A 16,463-nucleotide genomic window follows, 5' to 3' on the forward strand; every position below is an offset into this window, starting at 1 on the left:
AAAAAAAAAACTATCACTCTGCTGTAAATAAGAAGATGCTGCATGCTGGCTACATTATGGGCAGCACGATCACGTAGTGGTTAGCGCACTTGCCTTGCAGTGCTGGGTCCCCGGTTTGAATACCAGCCAGGGCACTATCTGCATGGAGTTTGTATGTACTCCACGTGTTTGCATGGGTTTCCCCTGTGCCATCTGGTTTCCTCCTACATCCCAAAAACATACAGATAAGCAAATTGGTTTCCCCTAAAAAATGGCCCTAGACTACGATACATACTGATTCATACATAGACATATGACTATGGTAGGGATTCAATTGTGAGCCCCTCTGAGGGACAGTTAAGTGACATGACTCTATACAGCGCTGTGGAAGATATCTGTGCTATATAAATAATAATAATGCAGCCTGCTAGAAGCCAGCTAGACACTTTATATTTATTTATGTATTGCAAAAACATACAGACGTGCAATGTACAAAACTGCGTACATTGCTAATTAATACAAATTTATTATCATATTTAAAAATAAATAACTTAAGAAATAAAATACAAAAATGGGAGGCTGAACTATGGTTTTAAAACAGTATGAAGTACCTTTTATGTTAATAATTGGAGATGGAAATAAGACTACTGTTTTAATAAGGTACTACTGTGCTGTTGAGCTGCCATTATAAAGCTCAGTTCTGTTCATTATTTAACATAATATGGGGGTTTTTCAGAATGCTAAATGTGCCCCAAAATGCCCATTTACCAGTCTGTGTTTTATTACTGAAAAAATCAAAGCAAAATTACCTTTTGATTTTTAGTTCAATTGAAACACCAAATGCTATTTCGAAATCAACTTTGTAAATTCACTAGCCATTCAGTAGTGAAAGTGAGTTTCAACTGTATGGTGTTATAATTTTGCACATACGATTGGAATTAACTTTGAGTATCTCTTCAACTTAGGAAATATGTAATGTTTGGTTATTTGCCCAGTTTTGGGAACTCCCCTGGAGTTTTGTCATCATCAACAAATTGTAAGCATAAATATTTAAGTGGAAGATCATTGAATATTGATTAGAGCCTCATTGTTACACTAAGGACACCTGTTATACTGAAGTCAAGCTGTAAAGGGTGGTACAATTAATTAAACTACAACTTGCCACAATGAGGTCAGATTCTACTTGTGCTCCAGTATATTACTTTTTAATGACGTCTTGCATTGTGAACATCTCTCCTGTCCAGACCTCCAGCTGTTTTCCTGTGACCCATCAATATCTGTAAAAGCTAGATCTTGTTCCTGGGTAATTAGGACTTGCCTATTCATGAGAACACCCAAGTGATCTTCCCCTCTTCTGAGGATGGCGAGTTGGACATAATGTCATTGCTGGATTTGCAGACAAGAATAAACTGGAACGCTATTGGATTGTGGGATTAGAAAGGACACACAGGCATATTTTAAGGTAATTATTCAAGTGTTGTTCATATTGTAGATATTATTCATTGATGACATCAGAATTTAGAGTGGCAAATCGAGATAGTTGTTGAGCGGTGAATGCAGCAAGTATTACCTTCCGGAAAAAGAGTAACTGGACCCTACTTGTGCTGGCTTAAAGAATCAACTGATGGTATTAAGAAGCTACTTATAGTCCGGAATGCTTGATGTTTATATGTTCATATACGTTAGATTTTTAGTAAGAACTGCATGTTTGTTTTGAAATAAGTTTCCTCATATTTGATGTTTCATGCAGATAGGCATTATTATTTAGTGGAGGATACTTTATTTATGAAAGGACAGCTACAAAAAGAAATGATGTTTTGATTGGAGGGAGTAGTGGCATGAACTGTACACACCCCCATGCTCCGGATTCACTGATCTGCATCTACAAGGAACTGGCTTCTGGGTGATGCATACTTCCGGCCAGTGGCTCTCTCTAGGCCCAGTTGTCGGCATAATTCCCTAGACATCTATAGTGGCTGATAAGTAGTCTTGGGCTTTTTTAGAGTGGTGGCCAGGGATTGCCCTGTAGTGAGGAGCCTGGACTTTGAAGATCTATCTCTTTTTGGAGACAGAACAGAGAAGTAAGTGTAATTTACTATGATATCCCCTACATCCTCCTATCTAGAGAATTTTTACTTAGCACACTTATCATTTATCTGACTATGCACAGGATATGTATTTTTCTCTAAAAACATACATTTGCACTGAACAAGTGTAGCAAGGTATGCTCTCTGTATGTTAATTAAGTGCCAGCTATGGTGTATGTAAGGTCCTCGGTACCCTCAAAGGATATTACAACATGTGCCTTCATTAAGGGTGCTATTATTTCAGCAACTCTACTCTACATTGAAGGTGTATAGCATTAAGCATTTATTTGAAGTTTTTGAGTAAAATCCATTTATTTTATGAAGAGCTAGTAACATTAAGTTTATAGACCTCAACACAAGTACAGCCTAAAGCTATTAATATAGTATGGTGTCGCAGTGGTTAGCACTCTCGCCTTGCTGCACTGGGTCCCCAGTTTGTATCCCAGCCAAGGCACAGAGTTTGTATGTTCTCCTCGTGTCTGTGTGGGTTTCCTCCAGGCACTCTGGTTTCCTCCCACATCCTAAAAACATACAGATAAGTTAATTGTCTTCCCCTTAAATTGGCCCTAGACTATGATACATGCACTACACGATACATACATAGACATATAACTATGGTGGGGATCAGATTGTGCGCCCCTCTGAGGGACAGTTAGTGACAAGACAATATACTATGCACAGCGCTGCGGAAGATTTTGTCACTATATAAATACTTAATAATAATAATAATAATGATGATTAAAATTCATTAAGCTAAATGTTTATCTAGAATGTTGTATCCATATATCATGTTGCTGTGTATTATTCTGTTATTTTGTAATGTGATTTTACTGATACTAGCAAATAGTGGAACAGGAAATCCCTCGCTTTGTCATTATGCATAGGCTGCTAACCAGCATTAGCTACTCATGGCATGATTTTTGGAAAGGCCACAAAGTCCCGGACCTTGGGTGGCTCCTGCCAAAGGGGGAGGTTGGACATGGAAGAGGGGTTGCTGCATACAGAAGAGCTGGCTGTAAATGGGGAGCAAAACATGGAAGATAAGCGCCATCTATATCCTACCAATCTTTATTGTGCCAATCTCTGCATAGTTACAGACAATTGTTTCGGAAACTCTGCAAGGCTTCCAATGCAATTGTAGGTAACTATACAGGGATTGGCACAATAAAAATTGGTGTGTTGAAGATCAGTGTGCTAGCATTACTTAGACTTAAGGACATTGTTTGATGACTGCCACTCACCTAGTGTCATGCACTGCACAAATACATGGATGGAATAACAATGTATTCTTTGGAACACTTGGAACAGTGGAGCTGCTTCCTAAGGAACCTGTTATAGAAATCAGGGTGATGCTGCAAATGGATGCTTACCATGGAAGTGGGGGCTTCATATGAAATGGGAGAAGGCTGCTGCATATGGAAAAGGAGCCACAAGAAAGTTGGGGTGGGGGTGCAAATCCAGCCTTGTACCTTAGAGCAGCCTGAGGTTACCCAGCAGGGACCCACTTTTTTATTTACACAACATACTACCACTAAAGATCCTTTAGCATATTGGTAAGGGGTATAAAATGCACTTTCACCAGTTTATTAAGACAACCAGAGCTGATAAAACCTTTGCAGCAGGTCAGCTCATTGAACTGCAAATCCCACATTTGTACTCAGCTCAATATTATCTAGCACTCTTACTCAGTTACTCAGTTAGGTGTGTAACTACAAACCATAGTGCCTCCCAGCAAACCTTTGAAGGGGCCCTCCAATGTTCACACCCTTTCCCTCGCCTACCCGTGGTGACCCTCACAGCCTGGGGGCCCATCTTGCAGGGGTCATAAAACAAGTGTGGACATTGTAATCTTCACACCCATAACAAGTGTAGCCACAAAAACATCTGATCTGAAGGATGCAATACTGTATCAGAAGGGTATTGTACCGTGTTAGCCATCAGTAAAAGCAAGATGTTTTGAATCAGGATGATACCATTTATTGGCTAACTTAAAAGAATAAGAGTAAGCAAGCTTTCGGCTTTGCAGCCTTCATTGGGCTTCAATCCTGTATACTTGCAAGCTGATGGTACAGACAGCTATATACATGCAACATCAAAAGGGGACGCATAGATTTTTTTCAAGCATAAATACATCTCATTAAAGGGGTTCTGTGGGGGTGTGCTGAGGGTAAAAACAGACACCTGGGGCTTCTATCAGCCCCCTGTAGCAGTCATGTCCCACGCCATCCTCCTCCAATATGCTGTTCCCCGGCGCCGGCACCGGGCAATTGTTCGTCTAACACAGACGAATAATGCGTGCTCCTGTTCGCGTCATTGGAAGCTTACTGCACAGGCACAGTACGAAGGTTTCTTGTAATGTGCCTGCTCAGTACGCTTCTGATGACACAAGCTGAAGCTAGCAGAGCATGCTTAGACCGGAGCCGGCGGTGGAGAACGGCGGATGGGAAGAGCACGGCGTGGGACATGACTGCTAAAGGGGGCTGATAGAAGCCCCAGGTAAGTGTCTGTTTTTACCCTGAGCACCCCCACATAGAACCCCTTTAAGATGCCTTAAGTGAAACAGAACATCTAAATGGGCTGGGAGGTTGTTGGCTGAGATAAGACTCCTTGTTTACACAATGCTCACAGACCTGGGAGTTAGACTGTCACAGAGGCATTGTAAATTCTGAGTTCACAAGTTTAACTATACAGGCTGAAAAAGGGAGTGAAGTAGTAGTTGAGGCCACCGTACAGTTCTGGGGCCCCCTGCACAGGGGCTGCTCTCCTGTAGTTATGCCCCTGCTCACTTATATTGGTCTGGTTTATATGGTTCTCCACAGCTTGAGATCACTTGAGAACATAAAAGCCATGTAAACCTACACTGGGTTCTTCAAATTTAAAAGCAAAAGAAAAATGTTGGTTCACTCAGCCAAGCTGATATCTTGTATGCGAGGAACTCACAGGGCACATCTAGCCAAAAGCAAAGAACCTATGCAGTTGCACGGGTGTTTATGTTAGCTTCCTTTGCCCCAGTTGTTTACAGCATTGTGCAAAGTTTAGCAGCTGTTTCTCAGTACGCAAAACCTAGTATATTCATTCTCCATCACCTTGGCCATCCAGATATGTGTCCCATTGTGGATGTATTCACTGTTTGTTTAGCATTTATCAGAATCCACAACAATCAAAGGGGCCTCAGGCTGAGACAGCTGAGACAGGCAAAACTGTGGGACTCTCCCACATATTTATGGATATGCATAGTTGGTATTTGCTTTTGTTTGTCAATGTTATATGTATCCACAAGATTCTTGTTGTTTGAAATGGCCCCTTTAATTTTTTTTTGCGGTGAGTGATTCACAAAACAGTTACTGTAAGCCTTGTGCAATTTTAAATTTCCACATGGAGCCAAACTGAGTGTTTTCTTGCTTGCTAGTGCCTTAAAATGTATTTTATTAACAAGGTGTGAAAATATCTTTTGGGAGAAAACTCAAGAGAAGGGTTAATTGAATAGGGGCCAGTAATTCTGCAGAAAAGAAGACAATCTGGCATCAGCAATTGCAGCTTTCCGTTTTTTTTCTTTTGTATGTGTGTGTATTAATTAGGGATGATCGGAAAGAGCAAACTCCGTTCCACCGGAATTCGCGGATTCCGACAGCGCTGAATTCCGGCGCTATGAAAAATCAGCCGGATTTTTGAGAAATTCCGGATTCCGGCGGAAAAATTAAAATAATCGCAAATGTAATCTTATTTATGCTAAATGGTAGCCCATAGAACCTATTGCCTGTTCCCATAGTGCTTTTTCTCCTTCTCCCCTTCCTCCCTCCTCCCGGAGTGAGGAGGGTCTTGTCTTCCAGGGAATTGTAGGATTTCAAAAGCCAGCTTACATACCTTAGCCAGGAATTGAACCCAGGTCTAGTGCTTGGTAGACAGCTCTCTTCACCACTATACCTCCACCAACACTACATGCAGAAGCCAGCCTAGCATGTACCATTATGATATATCCAAGAGAAAAATGAGCTTGCTTAGGGAATTGTAGAATTTCAAAAGCCAACTCACATACATTGGCTAAGAATCGAACCCAGGCCTACCGCTCTGTAGGCTGCTATCCTAACCATTATACCACCAACACAACACACTACAATGCTACATGCTGAAGCCAGCCTAGCATGTACCATTGTGATATATCCAAGAGAAAAATGTGAAAATGATTGTCAATCAGTGTTGCTACCTAAATGGACAGTTTGATTTCACAGAAGTGGGATTGACTTGGAGTTACAGTGTGTTGTTTAAGTGTTCTCTTTTTTTTTTTAGCAGTGTATATAGGGTGCCCCAGGGTCCTTAACTATTGGTCTCGGTACATTATTGACCTAATGAAGTGGCTATAAGCTGTGACACACGTAGTCCGTGTGCTGAATAAAGTTTGTTTGTAAAATATTCCTGATTAGTCTCACTGAAGGTAGGCTGATGTTATATCTCGGTTCTACTGTATTTTATTATTTATTTTTATTACTATTTTGGGTACTTCCTACTGTCAATTTTTCCCAGTCTCCTCCTGTGCACACTTTTCTGGCATTTGGAATGGGAACTGCCATCCAGGGGAGTGCTTTTAAAAATAAAGGAATCCATGAGAATTCCAAGTGAGGAGGTCAAAATATGTCAGATCCATTGTCCATAAAGAACGAGACCAAAGGCAAAATAGATTGTCATGGATGAATACATCAACCATACAACTTTAGAGTGACATCCATGGCCATAAATCAATAGTTGATCTTGATATTGTACAAGCAAAAGGTTTTTTAGGGACTTATGCTTCAAAATATTAAAAACAATTAAAATCAAAGAAAGGTGGGGATGGAGCTACAATCAATCTGTATATACAGTACAAATCCATATTTAGAAATAACTGTTCAAAATCCAAGCTGAGCTGGTAGGATACAGCAGACTAAAAACAGTAACTTATAATATACACAGGTACACGTGATGGTGTCCCGGGATCACAATCAAAACATTTGTGTAACGTCTGAAACTGTGGCGGCTGCGGATGCGCAAGATAGATCCGCAGCCGCCTTTGTTCCCTGTTCACAGGCCTTATCCATCCTGGCGGCGTCCAGCACGCCGGGAAAAGCATTGTCTCTGGCTCATAGGGTCTCTGTATCGCGCGTGCGCGCGCGGAGACAGGACCTTTATGCTGGAAGAAGGCGCGTCAGCTGACCTGCCGGTCGGCTGACGTCAGCAGTGACTCGCACAGCTAGGATTGGCTGATTGCTAGGGGGCGTGGCGCTGGGCTCTCCTCGGCTTCTTAAGCCTTCACTTTTCATTGGCAACTCGTCTGCTGTTGCGAATACACTCGTGTTAGCGCTCAGACCTTGTGAGGTTCCTGTTGATGATAGATGTATATGCAGTGTTTGCAATATACATCTATCTATAGTTAGGTATTATTACATTGTATTTCTGATAACCTGTGTATGATTCTGGCTACTCTCTGACCTTGCTTTGCTAAATGATTCTGTACCTCTGCCTTTCTGCCTTTAGTTGCTGAAACTCTGTCTGATATTAACTACTCTCTTGCCTGCCGTTTTGGTACTGTCTCTGCCTGCCTGTTATCGTACTTTGCCTGTCTGACTACTCTACTCAACAGTGGGCCCTAGCCACCGGTGAGGTGCTCTGGCCATTAGAACCCACCAGCTCTTCTGGTGAGGTTCAGACTCACTAGTATAAGCTCCAGGGACTGTTATTACCTTCCCAGCTCCTCTGGAAAGGTCTTGCTAAACTATTCAGTCACGTGTGCTGCTATTACCTTCCCAGCTCCTCTGGAAAGGTCTAGTTTAACTATTCAGTCATTTGTACTGTCAGTACCTTACCAGCTCCTCTGGTAAGGTTTAGCCAAACTTCTTTAGTTCTCTCATTATTAGTACTTCCGCAGCTCCTCTGGTAAAGGTATTGTTATTTGTGTTGATAGACCCTCCAGCTCCTCTGGAGAAGTCTATACTGTTGCAGCTAGTACCCACCAGCTCCTCTGGTGAGGTCTAGCACTGTTCTCGCAGCTAGTACCCACCAGCTCCGCTGCTGAGGTCTAGCACTGTTGTTGCAGATAGTACTCACCAGCTCCTATGGTGAGATGTATCCATTTATTCTACTGTTGCACCAAACACCACACCTTACTCTCAGCTAGCTATACTAGTATTATTGGTGATACTGTAGATCACCAATGAACAGACGTCTGAGTTGCAGCACCGAATCGTTACAATTTGTCAATAACCTCCTGCAAGCAGTCAAATAGAGTGCAGTGCAACAGAAAAATGTAATGTCCGCTCACACTAGAGCCCCAAGCATGCCGTCAGGACATCTCCCGATACCTCACGTGTATCGTTGACCCTGTCCCTTTGCCAGAGGTAACTGCATGAGTGGCGGATGTTCCTTAGTTCCTTGTGAATTTTACTTTGGGGCAAATGAACAACTATTACACATGTATTTTTTAAGTTTTACAAATATTCGCGATAGTGGTCCTTATCAGAGGTAAATGTAATTATACATACACTTAGTCACAATTTACCCTCTAAATAATAATACAGTTAAACTATCCATACATGGGTAGATTATGGCTTGGTATGCAAAGTTGATCGATCCCTATCTAACTGGAATTTAATCAGATAGTGATCTACTTCTACCCTACAGCAGATAGAGTTAATCTATTGAGAATCACTTTAACTGCACGTGTTGTACTGTTTAATGCAGTGCAAGGTATGGGCCATACATTTCCCACAGCCCCTTGCCTCACCCTCTTCCACATAGATTTTCCAACATGTCTGAATAAACTGTTGATTGATAAAATGTTCAAAATCAGTATGTTAATCATTTGTATATGTAGGAACAAGAGATCAAATTGGTCAGAAATCTATCAGAAAATTCAGTGCGTTTGCTCATCTTTCTAATGTAAAACTGATTTTGTGTGCTTGCAAAGATCTGGGACTCCCCTGGCAGGATATTGTTTACTTGTGTTCCCCTTCATCATGACTTAAAGTGCACCAGAGCTGAGGGACCCTAAAGATTTTATACTCACCCAGAGCTTCCTCCAGCTCCATAAGCATGTGTGAGTCCCTCGCCGTCCTCCTGCGGTCTGCTGTCCAGCCACGATCAGCCCCGGTAAAAGGCTCAGTTGGGATCAGTCTGGGCTACTGCGCAGACTGACACGACTGAGCCAATTACCGGGGCTGATCGCGGCTGAAATGCAGACTGCGGGAGGACGGCGAGGGACTCACACATGCTTATGGAGCTGGAGGAAGCTCCAGGTGAGTATAACATTTTTAGGATCCCTCAGCTCTGGTTTCCTTTAAACTTAATCTGGCCATACACGCATTGATTTTCGCTTGCAGATTTGATCGTGATCATTTATCTGTGGCGCAATGAGCCGCATTGATTATAATTTCAATTGATACGTGTCAAAAATTGATCTATATTATGATTATATGTAAATAATTTTTTGTGATTGGACACAGGTTGGCAAGGCATTCCAAAGGGTAGGGGCAGCATGACAGAAGGCTCTTTGTCCAAAGATTTTGAGATGGAGTCTGGGGGTGTTCAAGTTATTCAATCCTTTTGATCTGAGGTTGTAGGAGATGTGACAGTTACAACAAATCAGATTTTCATGTTAGAATTCCAATTTAGAAGAGGATTCTCTATTTTATGGGTGTTCAGTGGAGTGAGCAAAGGGTTGGAGTTATGAGGCAATGGTGGGATTGGCTTGTTAACAGCCTTGTGGCAGCATTTTGTACTGACGGTGGCCTACATAGAGGGCATTGCAATAGTCCAGCAGTGATGTGATAAAGGCATGAACTAGGGTTGGAAAATCCTCTGAAGGATTGGGATGCTTATTTTTTTTCTGCATAAATGAATGTTGACAGGAGGTTATTATTATTATTATTTATTGTATTTATAAAGCGCCAACATATTATGCAGCGCTGAGGTTAGGCATCAGGAATAGGTAAACCGTCATATAGGAGGTTAGGGTTAGGTGTTAAGAGGAGTAGTCCTGCTGTTCTTTCATCTCTGTAGTATCTGATGCAAACGTGTTGCATATGCAGTCAAATTTAAGTCAAAATCTGATGATCTGTGTGCTTGTTCAGGCTCAATGACGAAAATAATCAGTGGCAGAAGATCTGCAGAACAGCCAGGCAATTTGCATGGTTTAAAAGGAAATCATTATGGCAGCTTCCATATCCCCTCACTTCAGTTGTCCTTTAATTACTGTAAGCGTTTTTGAGCATTGGGGGAGTGATAATAGAAGCATGTTGCATAGCTAAAGCATGGTTCTATCACCAAAATGAAACACCACAAGAAAGGAGGGGAACTAGGGAGGAAATTCGAAAACACAGTGACAGAAGCTGAGATTCAGGACCACACTTTGAGATCAGGGCACACTGACAGAGACCACTTCTAATAAGTGCTCCCTATAGGTCCCCAATAACACAATGTGTTGTTTTTCACCCCCACTCCCTTCCTATAATAACAAGTGCTGCCATTATGTCCTCTTATCATAGTAATCAATATGTTTCTGAGAAAATGCGCAAGCAGTGTAAGCATAGTCAGGTAAGTAAATGTGATACCATAACCCATCAGTGCAAATGTTACTCTGACCATCACTTCCGACTCCATCTCCTATGTGTCATATGGCGGCATATGCATTACATAAGTTAAAGATAATTAGGAATGTGACAAGCCTGCCAGGGCATCAAATAACTATACCTGGTTCTATTTCCTTGGCTGCACTCATACTACTGTTCTCATACTACTTTAAAAGAAGGGGAAACAGGAAGTGGGAAATACCTGCAAGTGAGTCAACAAACTGAACATACCAGTGGACTGTTTTAGAGACAGAGGTGTGCTCACCAGGGTTGTTGCCCATTTAGTCTCTGTCTGAGCTAGTATCCAGATGATAGATTACAGACAAATATAACCTTTTCATCCACAGCAATGAGCAGCAGTTGTAGATTTTTAAGTGATGCTCAGGTTGGAAAAAGGGAAGGGAGAAAACGGAAGAAAACAGACAAAATATTTAAAATAAAAACTTTTTGCTCAAATTTTGTTAAAGCAGTAACTAAAAAGAAACTAAAACATGGCACTTTGATGGGTGATAAAAATTAAATAGAATCTGAAAACTTGATTAAATTATATCAAGAGCAAAAAGGTTTGAGTATGTGGGCTCACCTGAAGGGAACCTGAGGTTAAACTGCTATGTTTATTTCCTTTTCAATTATACCAGTTGCCTGGCAGTCCTGCTGATCTCTTTAGCTGCAGTACTGTCTGACTCACACACTTAAAAAAAGCATACAGCAAATCGGGTCAGATTTCAGTCAAAAACACCTGATCTGCATGCTTGTTCAGGATCTATGGCTAAAAATATTAGTGGCAGATTATCAGGAGGAAAGCCAGGGAATTTGGATTGTTTCAACGGAAATAAATATTCCTCTCACTTCTTTCTCAAATTAGTTAACTCTTTGTTGATCCATTTGTGAAGTGATGCGAGTGCGACTGCCTAGCTGCATCGCATGACTTCCGATCGCCTGATGCGGAAGTGAATGGAGGAGATGGGACGTGGATGCAGGCAGATGCGGCCCTTTGAGAATTTTCAGCATGCTGCAGATTCTTGGATCGCCCGCACCGCTCCACATAACCAGCACACAATGGAAACGGTTCCATTGCCGTGCATTGGTTACAGTTTGGCCTCGGTGCAATGTGGCTATGTAGCCGCATTTAGAGATGAGCGTAATGACCTAATTACGATTTTGCGAAATTTCGCGTAATTAGTGTAATTACGATTATGGCCATAAGTACATAATCGTAATGAAGAAGGATTTCGCGAAATTTCACGTAAGCGTAATTTTCGCGTAACTTTCGCATTACAGTCGTATCATGCCGTAATTTCGCATTAAACGCTACCGTAATTTCGCGTTAAACTTAAACCGTAACGCTCCGTATAATATAAAAAAGCCGCCGACTTTAAGGGTTAATAGCAAAGCCCCCTTAAATGCTAAGAGCCTCAAATTTGGAGAATATATTAAGGAGATCAGGAGGAATAAGAGGAAAAATTTTTTTTTCAAAAAGACCTTATAGTTTTTGAGAAAATCGATGTTAAAGTTTCAAACGAAAAATGTAAACATTTAAAAACCCGCCGACTTTAACGGTTAATAGCAAAGCCTGCTTAAAGTTTAGGAACACCAAATTCCCAGGGTATATTAAGGGGATCAGTGGGAATAAGAGGAAAATTTTTTTTTTCAAAAAGACCTTATAGTTTTTGAGAAAATCGATTTTTAGGTTTCAAGGGCGAAAATGTCTTTTAAATGCGGAAAATGTCAGTTTTTTTTGCACAGGTAACAATAGTGTATTATTTTCATAGATTCCCCCAAGTGGGAAGAGTTTTACTTACTTCGTTCTGAGTGTGGGAAATATAAAAAAAAAACGACGTGGGGTCCCCCCTCCCAGACCTCTTTAACCCCTTGTCCCCCATGCAGGCTGGGATAGCCAGAATGCGGAGCACCGGCCGCGTGGGGCTCCGCACCCTGACTATACCAGCCCGCATGGTCCATGGATTGGGGGGTCTCGGAAGGGGAGGGGCAGCCAAGCTTTCCCCTCCCCCTCCGAGCCCTTGTCCAATCCAAGGACAAGGGGCTCTTCTCCACCTCCGATGGGCGGTGGAGGTGGAGGCCGCGATTTCCTGGGGGGGAGGTTCATGGTGGAATCTGGGAGTCCCCTTTAAAAAGGGGTCCCCCAGATGCCCACCCCCCCTCCCAGGAGAAATGAGTATAGAGGTACTTGTACCCCATACCCATTTCCTTTAAGAGTTAAAGTAAATAAACACACAGACACTTAGAAAAAGTATTTTAATTGAACAAAAAACATAACCACGAAAAAAGTCCTTTAATATTCTTAATTAACCATTAATACTTACCTGTCCCTTTAAATAAATGATCCCTCGCAATATCCTCGGAAATGTTCTATCAGTTACAATGTAACAAAGTTATTACAATGTAACAACTTTGTTACATTGTAACTACGCCGCACCCGACGCCACTCGCCGCTCAGCCGCCGCATACGCGTCCGTGCAGGACGCTAAGTCCCCGCAGCTCCCGCTGTCCACCCCGCCCACATCTGTCACCCACATGTCACCCACATGTGGGTGACATGTGGGTGACATGTGGGAGAGGCGGGGAGGGCAGCGGAGCCGGCGGGGACTTAGCGTCCTGCACGGACCCGACAGAGCTCTGAGCTATATAGCTCAGAGCTCTGAGAAGCATCTTTGTATTTGGGCTCCAAGGAGCCCCATTGGTCCTTAGCAGACCAATGGGGTTCCTTCAAATCAGAAGGAACCCCATTGGTCTGCTAAGGACCAATGGGGCTCCTTGGAGCCCAAATACAAAGATGCTTAGAGAGCTCTGAGCTATATAGCTCAGAGCTCTGTCGGGTCCTGCAGCGCAGACGCGGTGGCGGCGGCGAGTGACGTCGGGTGCGGCGTAGTTACAATGTAACAAAGTTGTTACATTGCAATAACTTTGTTACATTGTAACTGATAGAACATTTCCGAGGATATTACGTGGGATCATTTATTTAAAGGGACAGGTAAGTATTAATGGTTAATTAAGAATATTAAAGGACTTTTTTCGTGGTTATGTTTTTTGTTCAATTAAAATACTTTTTCTATGTGTTTGTGTGTTTATTTACTTTTAACTCTTAAAGGAAATGGGTAAGGGGTACAAGTACCTCTATACTCATTTCTCCTGGGAGGGGGGGTGGGCATCTGGGGGACCCCTTTTTAAAGGGGACTCCCAGATTCCACCATGAACCCCCCACCCAGGAAATCGCGGCCTCCACCTCCACCGCCCATCGGAGGTGGAGAAGAGCCCCTTGTCCTTGGATTGGACAAGGGCTCGGAGGGGGAGGGGAAAGCTTGGCTGCCCCTCCCCTTCCGAGACCCCCCAATCCATGGACCATGCGGGCTGGTATAGTCAGGGTGCGGAGCCCCACGCGGCCGGTGCTCCGCATTCTGGCTATCCCAGCCTGCATGGGGGACAAGGGGTTAAAGAGGTCTGGGAGGGGGGACCCCACGTCGTTTTTTTTTTATATTTCCCACACTCAGAACGAAGTAAGTAAAACTCTTCCCACTTGGGGGAATCTATGAAAATAATACACTATTGTTACCTGTGCAAAAAAAACTGACATTTTCCGCATTTAAAAGACATTTTTGCCCTTGAAACTTAAAAATCGATTTTCTCAAAAACTATAAGGTCTTTTTGAAAAAAAATTTTTCCTCTTATTCCCACTGATCCCCTTAATATACCCTAGGAATTTGGTGTTCCTAAACTTTAAGCAGGCTTTGCTATTAACCGTTAAAGTCGGCGGGTTTTTAAATGTATACATTTTTACTTTGAAACTTTAACATCGATTTTCTCAAAAACTATAAGGTCTTTTTGAAAAAAATTTTTTTCCTCTTATTCCTCCTGATCTCCTTAATATATTCTCCAAATTTGAGGCTCTTAGCATTTAAGGGGGCTTTGCTATTAACCCTTAAAGTCGGCGGCTTTTTTATATTATACAGAGCGTTACGGTTTAACGCGAAATTACGGTAGCGTTTAATGCGAAATTACGGCATGAACGAAACGCGAAATTTCGCGTTGAAAATTACGCTTACGGTATTTTCAATTACGATTTTAATGGCAATTTCGCTACGCTAATTTCGCATCGTAATCGCAAATTTCGCATGCGTAATTATAGTAATGCGAAATTACGAAAATTTCAGCTCAACTCTAGCCGCATTGCACCTTGTGTAGTGGAAACTGGCTCTAAGGGTTACATGGATGTTGTGAATGACCATAGCACTGATAGCTCCAACAGTGATACAGTTAAGCCTCGTACACACCCTAGATTAGTTTTCAGAGGCAGCCTGCAGAAAATCTAGTGTATGTACAGTGGCCACTGAAACCTTCAATGTGTTGATGGTTGAGGCCATTGTTCTCCAACTCGCCCCACTGGCTCTGTTGTGCACCATGACATTGTCCCTCCCTCTCTTCCATATAGAAACAGAGCACATCGCTAGCTGAGCCCCAAACTGTTGGCCGAGGGACCGAGTCCTGCCCTCCCTGGTGATATTAACTGCAGGTATGTACAAAGTTTTAGACTACTGTTATGTAAATCTCTAGGACCTGCTAACTTAACTTATGATTTCATGAAGTTCTGACAACAGTGATTTCTAGGTCTTTAAAAATATGGTGCTAGTAGACTAGAATATAGCAAATGTGGTACCAGTACTTACAGAGAAACCGTAGCCTAGAATTTAACTTCATCCCAATCAGCAGCTGATACCCCCTTTCCCATGAGAAATCTTTTCCTTTTCTGGTGGTTCCAAATGGTTTATCATGGGGCTCTGTATGGCTGATTTTGTGGTGAAACCCCTCCCACAGTGTGATGTCAGCGCCTCACAGCTCTGAGGTCCTGACATTACACTGTGGAAGCCTTCTTGCATTGTGGGAAATAACAGCTGTTTCCAACTGCCCCCCCCCCCAAAAAAAAAAAAACAGCATCTCCTTCCACTGACATCACCTGCCAGCAGTAAAAAATGTCACCTGTGATAAATGTCTGAATGTAAATCAGGGAAAGGAAAGATTGTACAATGAGCAAACACTGACTAAATCATTTATACATAATTATTGTAAAAATGAAAAACTTTTTCATTACATTAATTTCACTGGCGTTCCTCTTTAAAGAGGGATCAAGGCTGTGTTAGTTCCAGCTTCCACATAAGACTCAACCCTCCAGAATGTAGAATAAAGTTCGATATTTATTAATCCATAGCGGTGATACAGCAAACAAGAAAGCACAACGTTTCGGGCAAAGGCCCTTTCTCAAGTGCTCAAGCTATCTGGAACAACCATGTGAATATATCAAATTGAACTTACACACCACACCCAAACATTTGGAGGGCAGGCACATCCTTAAAAGTACATTAACCCTTAAAGGGCTAGAGAGCAGCTCCTGAAATCAAAGGAAGCATCTAAGACTGAAGTCTTCATTCAGGCCATAAGGTGACTGAGTCCCCAGCTTCTCCATCCACCAGGCCTCACGTCTAAGTAAGGTGGTTCTCCGATCACTACCTTCCTGAAACTACACTACCTCCAAAATTAACCACCTTAATTGACTGACACTATGATTATGTTCCCTAAAGTGTCCTGCTAAAGGGGGGTCCCGATTGGTTTCCCCCTCCCCACTTTTGGTGTTATTAGGGTTCTGTATTTTACTCTTGTGTTTGTTTAGTCGGGATTTAACATCTCTTTTAGTCTGGCCTACATAGGCCAACCCACAGGGGCATTTGATGCAATAGACTACCCCCTTAGTGTCACATGTGGCAATATCCTTAAGGGGTATAGGAGTACC

At 42.3% G+C, this 16,463-nt stretch overlaps 1 protein-coding gene across 3 annotated transcripts in view; it reads left to right on the plus strand.

Annotated features, from left to right (window-relative positions):
• Positions 1–1,214: 1,214 nt before the first annotated feature.
• Positions 1,215–16,463, plus strand: part of LOC137544430 (tetraspanin-18-like) — a 71,602-nt gene continuing 56,353 nt past the window's right edge. For 2 of the 3 annotated variants that reach the window (XM_068265506.1, XM_068265505.1), the window contains exons 1-2: positions 1,215–1,441; positions 15,111–15,191. The gene's annotated coding sequence lies outside the window, so the exon portion shown is untranslated. The remainder of the gene's footprint in view (positions 1,442–15,110; positions 15,192–16,463) is intronic. The other variant, XM_068265507.1, reaches the window with a different exon arrangement.

The sequence above is a fragment of the Hyperolius riggenbachi genome, chromosome 2 (genome assembly GCF_040937935.1).
Source record: "Hyperolius riggenbachi isolate aHypRig1 chromosome 2, aHypRig1.pri, whole genome shotgun sequence".
Lineage (NCBI taxonomy): Eukaryota > Metazoa > Chordata > Amphibia > Anura > Hyperoliidae > Hyperolius > Hyperolius riggenbachi.